This window comes from Chrysemys picta, chromosome 5, assembly GCF_011386835.1.
Source record: "Chrysemys picta bellii isolate R12L10 chromosome 5, ASM1138683v2, whole genome shotgun sequence".
Taxonomy (NCBI): domain Eukaryota; kingdom Metazoa; phylum Chordata; order Testudines; family Emydidae; genus Chrysemys; species Chrysemys picta.
Window position 1 is genome coordinate 12034588 of NC_088795.1, and position 21391 is coordinate 12055978.

A 21391-nucleotide genomic window follows, 5' to 3' on the forward strand; every position below is an offset into this window, starting at 1 on the left:
TGCTTGGGGCGGCCAAAACCCTGGAGCCGGCCCTGATGCTTTAGTCCTAGTGCCGGGGAGGTTCACAGTGTTGTTAGAGCTACTCTGCAGACAGACAGATACTTCATCTCCAGTCATTGTGGGAGCCTCCAAGTGCTGCACTGGCTATAACCAGACAGGACCATTTTGAAAATGGAGTATCAGATCTGACCTCAAATCAGGACTCCTCCACCCTACCCTGATTTGAAAGCTTGCCTGTGCACTGAACCCAGCAGCGAGCAAGTACATGCCCTCTCTCAGCTCCCTGAGAAGAATTCATTAAGTGGCAGTATTGTTACTGGTATTCCCAGTCCAGCAAGGTGGCGCCCACTTAACTGTGCCACCTGATTAAACTATGGACATTTGGATCTTGCATCCAATTTCAGTGCCTGTCAATGGGCACAAGCAGTAGAGATGGGCAACTAGCTGACTTTTTTTTTTCTCCAGTTCTTGGGCAGTGACTGGGGGGGGGGGTGGAGAGGGCAGGGAGAAGAGAGAAAAAATTAGTTCAGGTCAAATTGAACTAAAAAACTCATGGACCCCAGTGCCCCTTTCTCTGGGTTGCTGCCCCCCCTGGCAGTACCCCCACACTCTCAGGTTCTGGGTCTCCCCACCCAGGGGAACCCCCAACCCCTGTCCTCACCTTGCCTCCGTGTAAGGCTACTGCCAGTCACCAACTAGCCCCGCTCCCTGGGGCAGACTGCAGTATATGCCACTTATCACTGGCAAGGGGGATTTGGTCCTGCTGCCTCGGTCTAGCCTTGGGCTGTCTCCTACAACCCCAGTACCTATTTGGCCTTATACTAGGCCGCAGCCTGGGGGGTTTCCAGGCCTCAGCTCCCAGCCCTGCTCCACTCCCGGTACCTTGTCTCTAGCTCCCCGCAACCAGACCCATCTCCCTCTACAGCTAGAGAGAGACTGCTGAGCTCCTGGTTGCCCTGGCCTTCTTATAAGGCCCGGTTAGTCTGTTTGGGGCGTGGCTCCAGCTGCAGCCACTTCCCCCAATCAGCCGGGGTTTTGCTCCCTTCCCCAGCCCCAGCCCTCTGCAGGGCTTTTCCAACCGAGTCCGTCTGGAGCGGGTGCTCACCCGGCTGGAAGTACTCATCAGGACTGCATCCCTGGCAAAGGTGGGCAACTGGATATTGGCTGTCAGTATTGTCTGCTGACTGATTAGAGCTGACCAAATAATGGAGAATCTGAAAAAAAAAATCCCGTTTGCATGAACAGAAACCATTTTGTTTAAAAAAAAAATTCATTGAATCAAAAAACAAAACGAACTGAAAGTTGCTTTGAAGCAACTAAAATTGGTTTTTTTGAAGATTTTTGTTGTCATTTGTCCTTTTTGGGTGTTTTAAACCCCTCCCCTTTTCATGGGTGTTTAAAAAAACTTGGCCATATTTGAATTCAAAATAACATTTTGAAACAATTGAAGAAAAAAGGTTCAAAATGAAATTGTCACACTATCTGGAGTGGCTCACAACCATGAGTGCCTACTTCAGGGCAGACTGTCAGAAAACAGGACAGAGACCCGAAACTGGTGGTGTGATCTATAATTAGATTTCACCAGGCCAGTAACAAATGTGAACTACTGGATCACTATACCAGTCACAGACAGTCCCCTTAGACTCTCTAGCCACCCAGACAAACTGGAATTTGTGATAAAAGGTCACTTACACCAAAAATCACATCATATTTATATTGCTTCCAGTCCCAGGTGACTCACCCCAGATCGACTGGTACCTTAGATCTTACACCAGAAGTAATTCTAGAAGCCAATTCTATAGTAAACTAAGGGTACGTCTACACTACCCACCACGGCGAGAGGCAGAAGTGGAGTCGACGGGGGAGCAGCAGCGGTCGACTCGCCACCGTCCTCATGGCCAGGTAAATCAACCTAAGATACGCCGACTTCAGCTACGCTATTCGCGTAGCTGAAGTTGCATATCTTAGGTCGACCCCCAACCCCAGTGTAGACCTAGCCTAAGGGTTTATTAGCCAAGAAAAGGAAATGAGAGTTCTTGAGAGGTTAAAACAGGTAAAATATATGTACAGGTGAATCAGTCTATAATTTCAAATGGTAGCAGAGATGTAGTAATCGGCCAGTTTCCCAAAAGTCTCTCAAGGTTACCCAGAATAACTCTGGGGATCTGTCTTCTCGTTCAGTTGTTCCACCTTGTAAGAGTCCATCAGTCCAGAAAGAAAGGATATTTCCCTAAATCCATACTGAGTTTCTTCTCTCAGAAAACAAGCTGACAGGATCACTACTCTGTGATGATGGAGAGTGAGGAATGCATTTAGCGTCTTTGACCTCTGATCATCACATACAATGCCCACTTGCTTTGAAATTAGCACTTTTCTGTTAAAGTTCTTCATTTTCATTCCGCAAGGCTTCTTTCTCGCTTGATGGGTTATTTAGTTACAGGGGTGTACCCTGTGTAAATGTTTGCTATTACATTATAACGGGATACAGATAAGTGAAACAATATCGGTAACATCCCATTAGTTTTCATGATGTTTAAACACCAAATACACTCTTATACATTTAGCAATCACTTTGATCTGTACTTATATATAAGTGACTTGGCCTGGGGCTTTGGCATGAGCTAACACCTAATCTGCCAGCAACACAGAAATACTTTAACAGTTTTGAAAAATTCTCAGCTGAAACTATTAATTGACTTTGACCCAAATTTATGAGTAGCTTGGAGCACAGAGAAATGCATTTTTCATTTGACAAACAAAAGTTCACCCAGCTCTAATTGTGACACCGTTTCTGGTGTCAGGGAAGCACCTGCCCCAACATCCTGTGCAGATGGAGCCAGGGCACATGTAAGCACAATGAGTCAAGGAATATTCTCTTGATGTGCCAATACTAGGAAGGGGAAAACTTGTTTAGATACACTTATAAAAACAAAGTCCCAACAAGCCAAGTTCTGGAGGTGGTTTGATTTCTGGTCCCTAAGGTGAAGAATGGGTATGGACAAGCCCTGAATCAGGTGGAGAGACATAAATCTTTCAGGCCCCATCGTTTCTCCATTTCCAGCCAACATAATCCTTTCCTAAATCCTATGGCATTGAGGAGGAGTGCTGGGCATTGCTACCACAGCTAGAAATTCTCCTCCTTAGCCTTTAATATGAAAAGGGAGGGAATGAATTGGTGGCAGATGGGGGAGACGCTTGATGCAACAATTAATCATTTACCAATGACCTAACATATTGTGTGTCTGGGTTAGCAGGAGCGTCCAGTCCCCTGAGATGTAGAGTTAGTGCATGCTTTCAGAGGGATTCAGACCACCAGTTTGATAAGAACAGAATTCCTAATTGTGGTAATCGTGCATGGTTCTTGTGCATACAATCTAGCACCTGACTTGTGACCAAAAAATCTCCATCTAGAGTAAAATCCAAGACCATTTTATAAACAATGGCGACTGACTTAGAACATTTACTACACATTTGTAGCTTTAGGATGATAGGTCAAAAATATATATGCTTGTATATCGCATTCATAGAACTGCCATTAAGTATTGCCCTATATTCTCTGCATTGGCCTTCTCAGCTATCCCACTCATGTTCTAGATGGAGTCCTTTCAACCGAGTGGAGCAAAGGGCAGAGAGATTGGCATTGAAGAGAGGAATGTCTGAACTTTATTGAGCAGTGGGTAGATCAAAGACAGGCAGCCTCCTCCCAGAGCCTCTGTGAGAGATGACAGGGCAACTGGAAGATAACAAATAATTCTGGGTTTGCCTAAATCCATCCACTCCAGTTCCCAACTATGACTAACCTCTTCCTAACATCCAGTTCACCCATGGGTGCATGCAGGTGAATAGCCTCTCACAGAATGGCTGCCATGTTCTATTCCAAAGATGGCTGTTTGTTTTTCAAAGGAGGGGTATAGCGGGGCGGTTACCCCGCTCTTGGGATAAAAGGAGTGAGAGCAGCCAAGAAGTAGTTGGCCACATCAGGGCACAGCTGGCCCTGATAAGAGGCCTGTGAGTAAGGTGCTGAGAGAGTCTCACTCCAGGGCTGAAGTCAGAAGGACGTAGCTGCCTGGGAGAGACCGGGAACCTTCGACAGAGAGGTGCTGGGGAGCTCAGGCCTGGCTACCTCCCAGGCTGAGGCCTGTCAGGAAGGCCTAAGGAGGTCCTGGGGCTGCAGGGAAAGGCAGCAGGTCCAACCCCCTAGCCAATGATGAGTGGCCATTACAGACTGCAGTTTGCCCCAGGGAAAGGGGGCTAGATGACGACTGGCATTAGCCACTGAGGCAAGTTGGGCAAAGGCCGGAAATGGGAGACCCAGCGTGTGGGGGCACTGCTTTGGGGCAGCACCCCAAGGTAAGGGACACCGGGGTCCGGGAGGTACATGGGGCCAGAGCTGGTGGAGACAACAGGACCAGTAACCAAGGGAGAGACCCCAGCCAGCAGGAGGTGCTCTGCGGCTGGAAAGAGCAGGACCAGCAGGAGGCGCCACGCTGGTGAGTCAGCGCTTGGTTACAAGGATACAGGAGTCAAAATGGCAGTGGGGAGAGGGAGGTGTTGGTACTCTTCCAAGCTCCACCTACAAAATAAGCTCCACCCATGGGAGTCACCAAAATGAGATGCATCTCACAGTAGATTGTGCTGAAATTCATTATATGTTGATGTGTCCCTAAGCGCCATCATGACTGGAGGGGGAGGGGAATAAGTGGTCTCTCCTAACTGCCTCCAACTCAGATCACAGAATGAGCTCTCATGCATGGTAAATTGTGCAGATCTGTGACCCCCCCCCCGCTCCTTTTTCACAGGAGGGACGAATAGCCAGCAATGTTGCTATTTAAATGAACATCCACGAGCATGTGAGTGAGCCCCTCACTGAGACAAATGGGGCATTTCTCACCCTTCAGAGCTATTGCTCCTGGCTCTCTGCATACACTCGGGTCATGCTTTGGAGGTTTTTCTCCACAACTGTTACACCTGGAAATTGTCCCTTTTTAAAGGGAAGCTGGGATGTTGGAGAAAAAGATAGCAGATTGAGAGAGGTGCCCGTCCACCATGCCTTGCTGTACTCAACCAATCCATGCCGTGGGCGGGGGTACCAGTAGCCACTGGAGTTAGAGGTTACTGACCATCAGGCCTGTTGTAACCCAGACCCCTGTCATGTGATATAAAGGACCTGATTCACCTTGGCAAGATTCTGATTTTACACTGCTGTAACTGCTTTGAAACCACACTTCGCCTATGCTGCTATTCTCCCCCTAAGTCTTGCACCAGCAGTTGGTGGCTGGCCAATAGCAATCAGGTACGTGCCGCACCACCTACTGGTCATTGACTCGTTGCTCCATCTGGGTCAAAGGATCCTGCCTCATTCTTCCCCTGGCTGCCCGGGTGGTGTTGACGGATCCTGCCACTGATTCTGGGGTTATCAGGTTAGAGTTGAGCGGTGGCCTTGAATTGCTATACCATTGATGGAAGTGCCTTGGCTGGGTCCAGCAGCTGTATGACTGGGTCAGAGCAATGGTCCATCTAGCCCAGTATCCTGTCTGCCAACAGTGGCCAGAGCCAGCGACTTCATAGGGAATGAACAAGGCAGTTATCAAGTGATCCATCCCGTCGTCCAGGCCCGGTATCCGGCAGTCAGAGGCTTAGGGACACCCAGAACATGGGTTTGCATCCCTGACCATCTTGGCTAATAGCCCCTGATGGACCCACCCTCCATGAACTTAGCTAATTCTTTTTTGAACCCAGTTATACTTTTCGCCTTCACAACATCCCCTGGCAACAAGTTCCATAAGTTGGCTGTGTGTAGGGAGAAGAAATACTTCCTTTTGTTTGTTTTTAAACCTGCTGCCTATTAATTTCTTTGTTCTTGTGTTATGTGAACGGGTAAATAGCACTTTCCACACCAGTCATGATTTTTATAGCTATCATATCCCTTTTTAGTCGTCTCTTTTCCAAGTTGAACAGGCCCAGTCTTTTTCATCTCTCCTCATATAGAAGCTGTTCCATACCCGTAATCATTCTTTGTTACCCTTCTCTGCATCTTTCCCAGGGCCGGCTCCAGGCACCAGCCGACCAAGCAACCAAGCACGTGCTTGGGGTGGCACCTTGGGGCAGGGTGGCGCTCGATTTTTTATTTTTATTTTTATTTTTATTTTTTTTTATTCGGTGGCGCGGCACTCGGAGGGTGGGCGGGGGCTTCGGGTGGTGCTTGGGGGGCGGGGCTTTGGGCAGCGTGGTGCTCAGGGGGCGGGGCTTTGGGCGGTGTGGTGCTCGGAGGGGGGCGGGGCTTCAGGTGGCATGATGCTCGGAGGGGGAGCGGGGGCTTTGGGCGGCGTGGTGCTCGGGAGGGCGGGGGTTGGCACGGTGCGGCTCTCAGAGCGGGGGGTAGGGGCTTTGGGCAGCGCAGCGCTTGGAGCGGGGTGGGGCTTCGGGTACCGTGGTGCTGGGGGGGCGGGGATTTCAGTGGCGCTCACGGGGTGGGGGTACGGCAGGGCGGCGCTCTTCTTTTTTGCCTGGGGCGGCAAAAAAGTTAGAGCCGGCCCTGATCTTTTCCAATTCTAATATATATTTTTTGAGATTGGGTGACCAGAACTGCATGCACTATTCAAGGTGTGGACATGCCATGGATTTATATAGTGGCATTATGATATTGATTGCCTTATTATCCAGCCCTTTTCCCATGGTTCCCAACATTGTTAGCTTTTTTGACTGCTGATGCAAATTGAGTGGATGTTTTCAGAGAACTATCCACAATGACTCTAAGATCTCTTTCTTGAGTGGCAACAGCTAATTTAGAGGCCATCATTTAGTTTGTTTAGTTGAGGTTGTTTTCCAAAGAGCATTACTTTGCATTTATCAACATTGAATTTCAACCATTTTGTTGCCCCTTCGCCCATTTTTATGAGATCCCTTTCTGACTCTTTGCAGTCTAGTTTGGATTTAAATATCTTGAGTAATATTGTATCATATGCAAACTTTGCACCTCACTGTTTACCCCTTTTTCCAGTTCTTGATCTACGAGAGGACCTTCCCTCTTATCTCATGACAACTTACTTTGGTTAAGAGCCTTTGGTGAGGGACTGTGTCAAAGGCTTTCTGAAAGTCCAAGTACACTATACCCACAGTTTATGCTGTAAACCTGTGATGTCACCTAAAGCAGATGGTCTTATGACAAACATGTGCCAGACACCAGGTTGCTTATGAAAGGGTTCAAAGATAAACCATGAGATAAGCCCTTGGCCTGTTGCATCACCTGTGAAAATCATTATTCAGACATAGAGGAAGTGGTGCTATTCCCGTGCAAGCGAAGGGTAAATGATTGTCTAAGCCAAGGTCACTCACTGGGCCCCGTGCTGTCATCTAGTGTAGTAAGATGATTGCTGTAGGTCCCATGATAGTTTGGCTTAAGTGCTTCATGGGGTATAAACCTTCCATTGCATCACTTCTGCACTTTGGTCTGGAAAACCGCTCGCTGACCTTGGGAAGCAGCAGAAGGGACAGAGTGAGAGAAGACAGAATCCCTGGGCCGCATCTGCTTTTACCATTAAAACTGAGGACATTGTCTCGTGTACTTCTCTGGGAACGGTGGCCTTTTACTGTCTCTGCTTCCCTTCTCCTGCGGAGTCCACACCATGGAGCTGTTCTAGTGGCTTTTGCCACCTCTTACTGAGGCTCCCACCTTTCCTTCATTGGAGGCTTGTGCCGATCTTTGATGGAGCATTTTCAAAAGGATTCAGGAGTCAAGTCTGCCATGGGCCTTCAATTCCTTACTGCTGCACTGGCTCTTAAGATGGGGCCATACCAGCCAAGAGGTCCATGACTTTGGGTTTGGGGGCACTATCTTAGGAGGGACTTAGCCTAGGAGTGACCCCAAGCCACTATGGCTTGCTGCTGCACTTCCCTCCAGCTGCTATGACCTGAAGATGGACTCAGTGATCTGGTCTCCATCTCTGGCATCTTTCTCAGAATACAATGGTTCCAGTGGCAGCCTTAGGACTGTGATCTTTGGAGGTCTCGCCCTTCCAAGAGCCATACACCACCTGCAGGCGTCTCTCTGCACCATCCCAGACTCCCCCTCCGTAGCTCTGGCTGGGTACCGTGTGAATCCGTGACCTCAAACACTAGATTCCTTACTGCCTTCCCCCACTCAATGGGGGAGGTGGCCACAGAGCCTCAGATGTGTAAAGGGGGTTGCAGGTAGATAGGATCAGTGAGAGAGGTGTCATGGCAGGTCCCACCACACCTTCACAGGCCTCTGCAATTCCTAGGCCAGTCCTGACTGAAATGTCCGGCATGCTCAGCGGCAGCAATCACACAGTTAATTATTAGAAGGCATTGGCCCAGAGAAAATCAATTTTCCCGCAGCAGATATGGCACCAGTCAGCACACAGACATGTAGAACCGAAACAATTAGCAGCCGTTATAAACAGAGCTTTAGTGTAACTGGCTCCGGACCAAGTGGGACAATAAAGCTCCTTGCACTGGGTAAACAGAACATAGCCTATTGCAATATCCTGGCAATCGGATGCATGAGATGAAATCGCTGTTTGATTTGTGAAACTGGGGTTTACGATTTTTCTGCATTGGACTGGATTTTATATATAGGTTGGGTGAATTCAGGGGGGCAGTGTGGTCTGGTGGACAGGGACAGCACTGGAAGTCAGGAGACCTGGCTTCTGTTCCTAGCTGCCAGCTCTTCCCCTGACTTTTGATGTGACATTGGGCAAAGCCACTTAGGGCCTAATCTGCAGTGGAGCTGTGTACCCTCTGCTCACCAACTTCAGCACTAGGAAGCTAGGTCTGCAACATCTGTGCTCCAGTTGCCCCATCTATAAAATGGAGACAATGTCTCTCTGGGTCTGTACAAAGCACTTACCACCACCATATGTTATCTGTTCTTTGTAAAGTCAAGCCCTCTAGATAGGAATTGCTAACACTATTCATGCCTGTGCAATTAGAAGAATAGAGCAGGATGAGTATGAGGTATCTGCCTTGTCTGTCATATCATTGCAGTTGTTCTCTCCAAGGTGTTAAGAACCTACAGGAATTGCCTTCTCTGAAAAGACAGCTGCCCCAGAGTTCCCAGAAATGCGGTGGCTTTGGTCCATGGAATCCTTTAATTCAGAGACTGCAAAGCAAACCGGAAGGAATCTTTGACTCTGGGGGTTGAATGAACCCAGAACCTCATAGTCAGCCCAAACTACTGAGTTACACCTGGCAGCAATGGGAAACATGAATTGACCTAGATTTTCTCAAAAACAGGCCCACGGTCTCTTGGAGGTAGGGTGATCAGTCGGCAAGTGTGAAAAATTGGGACTGAGTGGAGGGTAATAGGCACCTATATAAGACAAAGCCCCCCCAAATCAGGACTGGCCCTATAAAATCGGGACATCTGGTCACCCTACTTGGAGGGGTTATAAGCTTCTAAAAATATGTGGGCTGAGTTTCATGTTCGTAACCAAACTGAACACCAGTCATATGTTGGCTGGGAAGTACAAAATCAAGGGCCAAAGAGGCATTTCTTCCAAAGTGGAAATATTTCCTGGGCTCCACCAAGTCTATAGATGTAACTATTGCTCCACAGACTGTGGGCTGAGAAAGAAAGCGACCTTTAACCTGAAATGTCAGTAGTGTTAGTGAGGCCGTCCGTTTTCTACGAAGCCTGCTGACTCACACTCAGTGGTGCGCTTGCTGACGCAGGGTAGGCGCTTAGTGACAATCGGAACACAAAAAGCACCGCTAACGTGCACGTTCCAGGGAATGACGCAAATCCCACCGTTTGGGAAAGGTGCCGATTTGATTTCCTTGTCTATGAATTTCCTTTAATTGTTTTAATAACAATCCACTCTTTTTTTTTTTTATTTAAACTGATTTTTAGCAATGTTGGGCTGCCTGCTCATGGCCCAGTCCTGTGTGGTACTGAACATGTCCAATTCCCACTAAAGTTCAAAGGGAGCCTTTCCATTGACTTGAATGGATGTTGGGTCGGACTCTTACTGTGTGACAGGGTGAACATCTCTTGCTTGAACATTTCATCATCTCTTCCTCTACATAGGAGCATCAGCCCTGATGCAACCTTTCCTTGCTCCCTGTGCAGTTGTTTACACATGGGCAAAGAAGGTGTAAGTGACTACATAAGGTACAAGCCAGTGGAGAGTTACTCTGTAGGATCTATCATACTCAGGAAGGACCCCTTGTGCTCCAAGACTTTCTGACCACTGAGCATGAGACAGAATCCACACAATGCCATACAATGAAGCTAAGTTTTTTTCATTTAAAAAAAAAATTGTTTCTAGCCCTTCTGGTTAAGTAAAGAAACCCTTGCAAGCATGAATCAAGTGTACCTGATGCAGACAGCTGCTTGCTTGCGTCTGTAGACTGTTTGAAACAGAAGTACACAGCTGCTAAAACTTCCAGCCGACCTGCTGACACAGTCTAGGGGGTAGTGACATGCTGTCAATAGACAAGCCTTTGACACCTCAAAAGTGGAAGATGTGGGGCCAGCTTAAAAGAAATGGATTTAACATCAACAGATCAGAGGAACGATTGTCCTGAGCGTATTAATCATTAACTCAGTAGACAACCTCCATTTTTAATTTAAATGAAGCTGCCACAGAATTTCCAGGAGTGCCACAGAATCCGGGAACCGTGGCACAGAATTTTAGCTCTAGCTTGCTACAGAGCATGTAGGACAGGATCACGTCTAACCAAGCTAGACATAATCGGAGCCATATGATGGTGCAGTAATAGATCCAGGCTCAATTTTATTAACGAATGTATTAAAGGTGGCATTGGGTGGTTCAGGCTAAGTTTGGGTTCCAGCTGATGGAAGGTAGTTTTGGGTCATGTCAACAACAGAGCTGGTTGGAAAAGGGTTTATTTTAACTTGGAAAGTTTAGAAGAGAATGGGGGGGGGTTGTTAATCTAAACTTCCCACGGAAAAATTCAACTTTCAGTTTTGGGGTTTTCAGTTTTTTGATTAACAGTCAAAATTTTCTATGGAAAGCAGATGTTTTCCACAAAAAATGCATTCAGTCAAAACCCAATCATCTGTCACAAAACAGTTCAGGTGAAAAATTTTCAGCCAACCAAAGTCAACAGGTTGGGGGTGATTTGCAAAGGTTCCCCTTTAGTCTTGCGTGATTTTTTTTTTTTTTTTTTTTGCAGTTAAATGTGTCTCTGGATGGCTTCAGAATGATTCTGCTTGGCTACAGTCTACTCACAGGGGTTGGTAGCTGGGTCACATATGACAAGAGGTAAGTTTTGGTTTGTTCTATCTGCTCTGGATACATTTTTAGTATGGGGGAGTTTATTCCGGTTCAGGCAGCTTCAGATGGTGATTGGGAAGATTTCAGATATCTCCATTCCTGTGTGTGGTTGCGCTTTTGCAGCCTTTGGAAATAATGCACCTCTTTGCATAACCCCTCAGCGAAGCCAGGAATCCATGTAGATTTTTTTTTTTCTGGTGTGGTTCCACCTCCTTTTGTTTTGCTTTTCCTTTTTATATTTCCACGATAGATCCCTGTCGCGGGGTGGTCGCCCACTCCTGTCATGAAGGCCCGGGAACAGCCCAGGAGAGGGCTGTGGCTAGAGGCAAGCAGCCCAGGCTGATTGGGGAAGTAGCCTCAGCTGTGGCTGTGCCCCAATCAGGGCCCAGTTGGCCCTTATAAGAGGGCAGTGGGCTAGGAGCAGACAAACACTCTCTCTCTCGCCTTTGAGAGGGAGGGGCCTGGCTGCTAGGGAGTGTACCTGAGTACCTGAGGTGGAGCAGGGCTGAGGGATGGCCAGAGGAGCTGGGGAGCTCTGGCCTGGAAACCCCCCAGGCTGCAGGCCTAGAGTAAGGCCGAATAGGTATTGGGGTTGCAGGGGGCAGCCCAAGGGTAGGCAGAGGCAGCAGGTCCAACCCCCCCTTGCCTGTGATGAGTGGCTTATATACTGCAGTCTGCCCCAGTGAACGGGGGCTAGATGGGGACTGGGCAGTAACTATATACTGAGGTGAGGTGGGGATAGGGGGTGGGGGTTCCCCTGGAAGGGGGAGACCCAGAGACTGTGGGGTTAATGCCGGGGGCAGCAACCCAGCAGAAAGGGGCACCGGGGTCCGGGAGAGACATGGGGGCCCAGCGGTAGCGAGACACCGGCCAACAGAGGGTGCACCGGAGGCTGGAAGCTAATTCCCTGAGAGACCAGCAGGAGGCGCCGCAGGGGTGAGTCGTGCCCCGTTACAATCCCCAAATGATTTCCATGTACAAACCTTCAGAGGCAGAGTAACAGATGTTGTTCAGTGTGTAGGTTCAACTTGACCTGACTTGCTGAATGTGAGAGTCAAAGAGAAAAAGAAAAGAAAAATTAGCTGCCAAAATGACAGCTTCCTATTTTTCCAGTTGAGGAATGCAGGAGTCATCTCCACAATTGCGAAATCAACGCTATCATTAACCAGGTGATAACCCAAGGTGCAAACCACAAGTACTGGAACAGGTACAAACTAAACACAGACAGGAAACTACCCACCCTTCCAGTAGGTGGAAATTGCCTACTCCTGAGAAAGATAAGTGGGGTTGGTTCACCTTAGGTCAATTGCTCTGTGATCTACGCTGTAGAGGGCATCAGTTACTAAAAAGCAGCTCTTAAATACCATGCCCTCATGGCATCCTCACATGTCTCCTTGGTAGATGCCTGACCCCCAATAGAATAAGGGCAAGGGAAGGAGTTCAGAGTGTGCCAGTCATAGAATCATGCTCTGAACTTGACCACTCATGATTAGAACTGGGCAAAAAATGGGACAAAACTTTTGTGCAAACATTGCCCCTTTCTTAAATTGAAATTCGGACTAAAATTTTCACCAGAATTTGGTCCGCTGGTTGGTTCATTAGCTTGCCGGGTACTGACGGGGAGTGCGACGTGAACGCTAATCCATGCTCCCCCTGCTGTGCCTGTTATGGCAATGAAAGAAAGTATTTTCCCTCTGCCACAGTGTCAGTGGGGAAGTGCCCTTCAGCAGAACTGATTCTGGAAGGAGACAGCTTGGCTAATCTGATAGCTGTCTTCTCTTGGATACAGAGTCAAATGTTTCTCTCCGTGAAGGACTTGGGCAGGAGATGGGGACGGGGGGGCGCTTCCCAGACAGGACTGTTGTGTTATGGGCTGGATTGTCCACGATGGCAGGAATGTGCGAAGAAAGGGCAGGGGGCCAGTGGACTGGTGGTATGTAAAATCTTCTCTGGTTGGACTGTGACCAGTTCTGCTCACCCTAAGCGTCTCTGTAAGGGTGAAGAAAGCCATCAAGCCCTTACAAAGGACCCTGTAAGATTTGTCAATTTCATTCTCAAACTTCATGGCCTGGCATGATTATTCTGGGACAAGGCAACAAGGTTCCAACGTACCTCCCTGTTGATATTTCAGCACTTGGAAGGGTGAGAGGGTAATTCCATCTCTACGTCAACAGTGAGCCGATTGTACCAATAATATAAAATATTATGCCAGCATTTTCAAAGCTGGGGGCTCAGCCCCTCTGAAAATCAAGCCAGTCATTTAGATGCCTAAATATGGAGCCAGGCCCTAACCTTAGACACCCAGGTTTGGTGGGGTGTGTACCATTGACCTGGCCCCTAAGCAAGATAGCATCTGGAATGTTGGAAGGCTAATATTCCAGCCTGGTGATTTCAGATGCATTAATTTGGGGGTTCTCAACTTAAGACATTCAGAAAGTGCTGCGCACCCCCCTCTGAAAATCAGGCCTTTTATGATGTCTCCAGTTGGCCTCTCAAAGTCCTGGCCCACGTTCCAAACTAGCTGCTTCTATCTTTTTTGGTGAAGGAGCAGAAAGGAGATGTGTGACTTTGTCTAGAACTCTTTTTTTTTTTGCCCATGGCTCAGATTTCCATATTCTCTCTTATTCCCAGCTAAACCACATCCGCCCCCATTTCTCGGACATGTTTCTTCCTCGTCCTTTGTACAGCTCATGTGAAAGCTCATTAAATCTGTTCCATAGGCTGTGTGCATTGGACGGCAACTCTGAAACTCAACAAAGGCAAGTGTTGGCTTGTGGGGTGTATTATCCCTATAGAAATATATTTCTAGCAAAAGCTCTCTGGGCGCTGACCATGCCTTCGCTTTGTCTGAAAGATGCCTTTTCTCATACAATCTACCATTGTATTAGGGTGGAATTTGCAGATTTAGGCTAATGCTGAGCGCTTTTGAAAATCTCACCCTAAGACTTTACACTGTAAGAAAAAAATACATATAATTTGGCTGGGTTTGTTTTTCTGACACCATTTTGTAAAAGGTTCGTTGAGGAGAATAATGACCTACAACAAGATTTTTCTCAAATGGTAGTGCCTGCAATCTTAAGACTGGTTTAAGGGAAACAGGATCATCAATGTGGTGCATGCGAGCTGGGAGTTGAACGTGCAAATCTTGTAGCTGTGCATCTAAGGGTACGTCCAAACTACCCGCCGTTTCGGAGGGTAGCAATCGATTTATCGGGGATCGATATATCGCGTCTCGTTAAGACACGATATATCGATCCCGAACGCGCTCCCCGTCATCTCCGGAACTCCACCGGAGCGAGCGGCGGTAGTGGAGTCGACGGGGGCGCCGCGGCCGTCGATCCTGCGCCGTGAGGACCGAAGGTAAATCGATCTAAGATACTTCGACTTCAGCTATGCTATTCACGTAGCTGAAGTTGCGTATTTTAGATCGATCCCCCCCTAGTGTAGACCAGCCCTAACTGCCTGACTTGTATGCACAAATTGGTAATTGCCTGTGCAGATTGGTTTGAAAGGAACATAGCCCCACTTGAATAGGAAGCTGCACATCTGCTGGCACAGATATAGGTTTGGCGTGCATACAGAACCAGAGTCGCTTTGAGCCCTTTAGTAAGGCAAGACCTTGGTTTGGAACGTCTGATCCAAAAGCTACTCTCCCATTGCACTTTGCTCACACGCTAAATTAAATAGAATCGGTCGGCTTCAGAGGGACTGAACTGCCCTTGAGAGGATTTGAACCTGTGATTCTGTGGGCCAAACAGTGAGGGCCTCACTAAGTTGTAACTCAGGCAGACTCTTATCAACTTCATTTGGAGTTTACCTCAGTGAAGACTGAATAAAACTGGTAAAATCGAAGCGACCCTAAGAATTAGGCCCTATATATTTACAATCCAAGCTTCAGCCTCTTGGCTATCATCTCTGGTTGGCGTTAGCTGGTTATTATCATTGTTACTGTAGGTTTCTGCTCTAATAGTTACTTTTGCTTTAATGGGGGCAAACTACGTAGAAACAACTGTACTTGACCATTGAGTCAGGGGTCCCAGTCACCTTAAACATGGGCCAAAATTTTCTAACCCAAGTGCCTCGAGTCAGACATCCCGTTGCTGATTCTCATTTACGCCACTCTGACAATGTGAAGGGGCTTCAATGTAAGTGAGAATGTGCCCCCATAATCCATCTATAGACGTCTCACTAAACGGCCTGATTTTCACTTAGTGCATTGGCAACTACTGGGGCTCCCTGTTTGTGTGCCTGCTAATGGAGTTAGGTATCTGGATTTAGGCACTCCCGCTTGCTAATGACAATCACAATTCTGTCCGGTCATCCGCTGGTCGATTGTGTGAATACGATAAATCTGTGGGGGTTTTTAGAGAGTCATGGAATGGGTGATCCAGCCAACCCTTTTGGTAGGAATGAGCTGAAATGCCTGTTCGAAGTGGCTTTTTTTTCCTTAAGGAAAGGAGAGAGAGAGAAGAAATTGTGTACTTTTCGTGCCCTGAGAGACAGTGGCACACAGTTTGAACCGCCCTGGACATGTATAATCCCTTATGGCTGCAGAGAGAAACTAGGGAACTTCATAGCAATCAAACAGAAAAGACCCATTATGTTACCTTGTGCATCCCTTCCCCCTACCCTCCGCTGATGCAAGGTAAGTCTCAACATTATGTTCTCCAAGGCTTTGTCCCTTCCAATCATAAATGACTACTGAGTAGCAGTCGGGATATCCCATAACTCAGTGATCTCCGTAGACTCTCAAGAGGCCATGTCCTCCAGTGAATAGTGGCACTAAAGTGGGACTCTGGAGGTAGTTTCTAGCCCCAGCCCTGCCACTGACCTGCTGTGTGTCCTAAAGTCCCTGCCCAAAAGCAGTAGGGGAAGAGTCTGTTTCTTACCAGCTGTTTGTACAGCACCTAGCACAATGGGACCCCAATTTCAGTTGGGTCCTTTAGGTGCTAATGTAACCCCCACACCTCCTGGGTGTGGTGTTCTGTCCCATCTAGTGGCACCAAGGCCCCTGGTTCGATCCTGCCTGCTGACGACCGGGGTCTGTCGGTGTTACACTAATACAGTGCAAATCATAATTTCAGAATGGGAGGAACACCGTTTTCACTTCCATATACACATTTCAAAGAGGAGATTAAGATGGGAGTACACATATTGGGACTGAATCTCTGCTCTCATCCTCCGGGCTCTCACAGATGTAACCTTATTGACTTCATTGGAATCACTGCTTAATCTGGGTATTTGGAGGTCCGCTCCAGCTCAGGGCTGTAGTTCTCACACGTTGCAAGCAGGGAAGCAAAAACTCAAGCCAAGTCAGATTGTTATAACAATTGTTCAGCCCAATCCAGGCTTTATCTTTGCCGGATGGAGTGTTTGTACCAGCTGGGGGAGCTCTGCAAGGGAAGCAGTTAGCCTTGTGATTAGTCAGCCTGATGAGCAGAGCCCACAAATTGCAGCACAGTGTGTTTGAATCCAGTGAACTAGGTGCAGGCAGGTCAGTTTGGCAGATGTTGCATCACCATGGTTCGGTATTGTGTCACCACATCTCTTAAGCAACCACTGTGCTACACCCCTCCCCGGAACCCTGCCCAGCAGGGTAGGGGAAAAGAAGAAGGTGGCCTAAACAAGCTGGAGAGCTGAATGGACAAGAGGTCATAGGCCAAGGAATGACACAACCCCATTTATAAATGACTAAAGGCAGATCAATGCATTCACTGATGCCTTACGCCGACAGAGCAGAGAGTCCTATCCTCACGCAGACTGTGCTTTTCACTTCGTTGCGCTCTCTTTAAATATATCAGAGGGATAAATACCAGGGAGGGAGAGGAATTATTCCAGCTCAGTACTAATGTGGACACGAGAATGAATGGATATAAACTGGCCGTGGGGAAGTTTAGGCTTGAAATTAGACGACGGTTTCTGACCGTCAGAGGGGTGAAATATTGGAACAGCCTTCCGAGGGAAACGGTGGGGGCGAAGGACCTGTCTGGTTTTAAGATTAAGCTAGATAAGTTTATGGAGGGAATGGTTTAATGGGATAACATGATTTTAGTCAAAGGAACACGGTACCATGGCAGGTAAATAGTATAATGGCTAATGAGGGTCAGGCTGGAGAATCTTGCCTACATGCTCGGGGTTTCACTGATCGCCATATTTGGGGTCGGGAAGGAATTTTCCCCCAGGGTAGATTGGCAGAGGCCCTGGAGGTTTTTCGCCTTCCTCCGCAGCATGGGGCGGGGGTCGCTAGCAGGAGGGTTCTCTGCCAATTGAAGTCACTAAAACACAGGATTTGGGGACTTCAACAGCAGAGTCAAGGGAAAGGGTAGGGACGGCTTTATGGCCTGCATCATGCGGGAGGTCAGACTAGATGATCATAATGGTCCCTTCTGACCTTAAAGTCTATGAGTCTATGAGTCTACATCTTTGAAATTCATTGGTTGGGTCGTCTCCCAGACCCCAGCGTCCATGGGATGCTAGCATCCATCTGAAAGAAGAATTTTAAGGCTTTTAAAAAATATCAGCTCCGCTTTGCTCTGCCTGTTTCTGGTTGGTAGATTAGTTAGGGTGGAACTCATTCGGGCCTAGAGAGCATAATGAGGCTCGGTCACCACTCAAACCCTATCTTGTGTCTTAAGTGGTGTATAGGCTTTGTGCTGACTTTCTGCAGAGGGGTGAAATTCACCCCTTGAGATTCTAGAGGACTAAGTATTTTCTAGGACTAGGTGGCTGGTGTGTCACTAATGTATGAGCTGTTCACCCCTGGAGACTTGTTAGCCTCTTGTTGGTCGTAGCATAGAGTCATCTCCAGAAATTGTTTATCTCCATTGCAAAGCCACTGCACAATTGCTAGTCGGGGCTTGTCAGAGGCCCTGCGCTGGAGTCCTTGGCTTATGGCAACTCAGCAGTGCGTTTATGGAGTTACCTGGGCAGATTGTTCAGCATTTGTCTGCTCTAGACCTTGGGCCAGTCTCTTATTTTACTAGCTCAAAAAGTTCCCACGTCTAAAATAAATAAAAATAGGGAATTGAATTAAATGGAAAGTAACCGGATGTAGTCATGTCTTAGCCAGAAAAAAGTCCTTGTTTTTTTCCACTGGGCAGGGCGACTGTTGATGAGATATTTGCTCTCCAGGGTTGCCTATTTGAAGCGTCCTTTGCCATGTCACTGAGAAGGCAGTGCAGTGTTTGATTTAAACCAGGGTCTATTGGATCCCATTGGCGGGGAGGGCAGGACAACCAGCATGATTGCCAGGATCCTGGTCTGAGTCAGTGAGGAGTTGGGATAACCAAGGACAAGTAGGGATGCTTGTCCCAACCTTTGGAGGCTCCCTCTCTGTAACTCTTCTGTGGTTCTGTCTCCCTCACCTCCCTCTCGATAGCCAACCAGCACTTCCCCTCCCCATCCATCACGCTACAGTACCGCCCAGCCTGTGTGTCACTCAGGAACAGACTTAAAAGTGGCAATTCTTCAACCAAAAAACTTCAAAAACAGACTCCAACGAGAAACTGCGGAACTGGAATTAATTTGCAAGCTGGACACCATCAAATTAGGCCTGAATAAAGACTGGGAGTGGATGGGTCACTACAAAAACTAAAAACTAATTTCCCCATGCTAATTTCCCTCTACTGTTACTCACACCTTCTTGTCAACCGTTTCAAATGGGCCACCCTGATGACCACTACAAAAGTGATTTTTCCTCCTGTTGATAATAGTTCACTTCCACGTTAATTGAATTGTCTCGTTAGAACTGACCCCAACTTGTAAGGCAACTCCCATCTTTTCATGTACTCTGCCTGTATATATATATTCTCCCAACTGTATTTTCCACTCCATGCCTCTGATGAAGTGCGTTTTAGCCCACGAAAGCTTATGCCCAAATACATTTGTTAGTCTCGAAGGTGCCACAAGGACTCCTCGTTGTTTATTCTGGAATCATGTCTCAGGGTGTCTTCAGTGGCTTTGTGCCTTAGAGGACAGTCTGGATGCTAACACACGCCAATGAAAATAATGTGTGACGGCTCTATTCATTTTTAGGGGCTTGAGGGGATCACAGATGCTACTACCTCCCCCCAAATGCCTGCAGTTGAACAGGAATGGTGTATAAAATACACGTTCATTGGATTGCAGTAGGAATCAATAGAGCTGGTTGAATAATGGGAACACTTTTCCCATATATTTTTGTGAAAAAGTTTGTCCAAACCACTACAAAATATTTACCAAAAAATCAAAATGTGGCGAGACCATTTCTAGAGCTCAGACAGAGCCACCCGCGCCCCCTTACTGATGCCCCGGCACTGGTTGTTGTGGCTAATATTGTGATTGGTTTTCCCTCTTCCATGTGCTGGTTGGAGCAATAAAAAATGAAACTACAGTATCCTCTGGCAGTGATGCCAACCGCTGCCTCCCTCGGGGTGTCAGGCATTGCTGTATGAGGGCTTGGGTTGCATTAGAGGAGGGTTGAATTAATGGGGTGAGACCATGTTGATTTAAAGAGTCAGACACTTTGCCCCAACATGATCACGGTCGGGGAGTAGGTGTAGCATCAATTGGTAAGCAAGCTGCGGAGTTCACTTTCCCCTGGAACATGTGGGACGCTCACAGGATCATGGGTAAAAGTGCCCTCCTACAGGCCTTGTGCTTGGAGTTTGGTTATTGCCATTCTGCAGCGGGGCCAAAGTGTGTTCCCTAAAATCCCACGTGAAGAGTGCTGAATCCAAGCCGGCATCGAACGGGATTTGATCTCTGCATCAGCACCTTCGGGCCACAAAGAGCTCGTCTGCAGAGGGTGTGAATTCTAAAGGGCACCGTGGTGTTGCACACCAGCTGTTGTGTGCAAGCCCTGCTGGTGCTCATTCAGAGCTCCCTAGTGCATGTTGATGTAGTGGGCAGTAAAACGGCCTGGCTCTAGCAAAGCATACAAAAACACACAGTAAGCCAGCCCGAACGCTGGCCAGAGCCAACTAGGGATGCTCACTCAAGCTTTCCCCATCCCTGGAGGTCTCCATTAAGGCCAACACATCCTCCTCACACGTGTTTCAGAGTAGCAGCCGTGTTAGTCTGTTACTTAACATGGGGAAATACGATCCTCACACCTTCTTGTCAACGGTCTGAAATGGGCCATCTTGATTATCACTACGAAAGTTTTTTTTTCTCCTGACGATGATAATAGATCCTCTTAATTAATTAGCCTCTTAGAGTTGGTATGGCAACTTCCATCTTTTCATGTTCTCTGTATGTAGATATATCTTCTTACTATATGGTCCATTCTATGCATCTGATGAAGTGGGCTGTAGCCCATGGAAGCTTATGCTCAAATAAATTTGTTAGTCTCTAAGGTGCCACAAGTAGTCCTGTTCTCCTCACATGTGGTCCTTCCCCAACAGAGCCTGAGACCGACCCTCTAACTCCCAGATTATCTATTCGGTGTTAACTGCCTGTTAAAGAGGACCCTGAGTGGGGTCTTTGGTGGCTGGCAGGGTCACTTCCTCCTTTAGTATAGGTTGCTGGGTGTGGCTCCTCCTTCTATTCCTCTCACACTTGCCTGAGTGAATGGGTCAATGATGCATTGTCATATTGTCAATGTCCTATTTTTAACTAACTATTAAAAAAAATGGCAAGGAATACGTCACCACACACGCTGGTCACTAGTATTATTAGTAGCACATGGGCCAGATCCTCCGCTGGTGTGAATCAGCAAAGTTCCAGCAACAGCAATTAAGCATTGTCGATTCACGCCGGCTGAGGATTTGATGCTGTATCAACAGGCATTCGAAGGGAAGATAATCACCACTTCTTGAACAGGCCTGATTTTTCTGTTGGATGGAAAGCGGGGAGAGACACAGCCAGTTGCAGTTTGTTGCATATGTTCCACATTTACTTGACGATGCGGTGAAGAAATAAAGCCACGTTACAGCCCCATTACCTGCTCCTTTGCTACAGTTCAAGCATTCGGATGTCCCTTTCTGGCTCCCACTGGTAGAATTATTTTTACTCGATAAGATATATGTGTGTGTGTGTTTTCCCCTAGAGGGCATACATGCTCCATGGGATATAAAACAAGCATGCACACTTGCAACTGGGTTTGGATTCATACGCGGCTCTGCACAATAGAAGGCTGCTGAGTAGGAATC

The 21391-nt window shown here is 47.6% G+C and overlaps 1 long non-coding RNA gene across 2 annotated transcripts in view; it reads left to right on the forward strand.

Annotated features, from left to right (window-relative positions):
• LOC135983527 (uncharacterized) overlaps window positions 1-21391 on the forward strand; it is a 139369-nt gene that overhangs the window by 3649 nt on the left and 114329 nt on the right. Inside the window, exons 1-2 of one of the 2 annotated variants that reach the window (XR_010601205.1) lie at window positions 6587-10731; window positions 11161-11249. This is a non-coding gene — a long non-coding RNA (uncharacterized LOC135983527). Of the gene's footprint in view, window positions 1-6586; window positions 10732-11160; window positions 11250-21391 lie in introns of those variants that run through there. The other variant, XR_010601204.1, reaches the window with a different exon arrangement.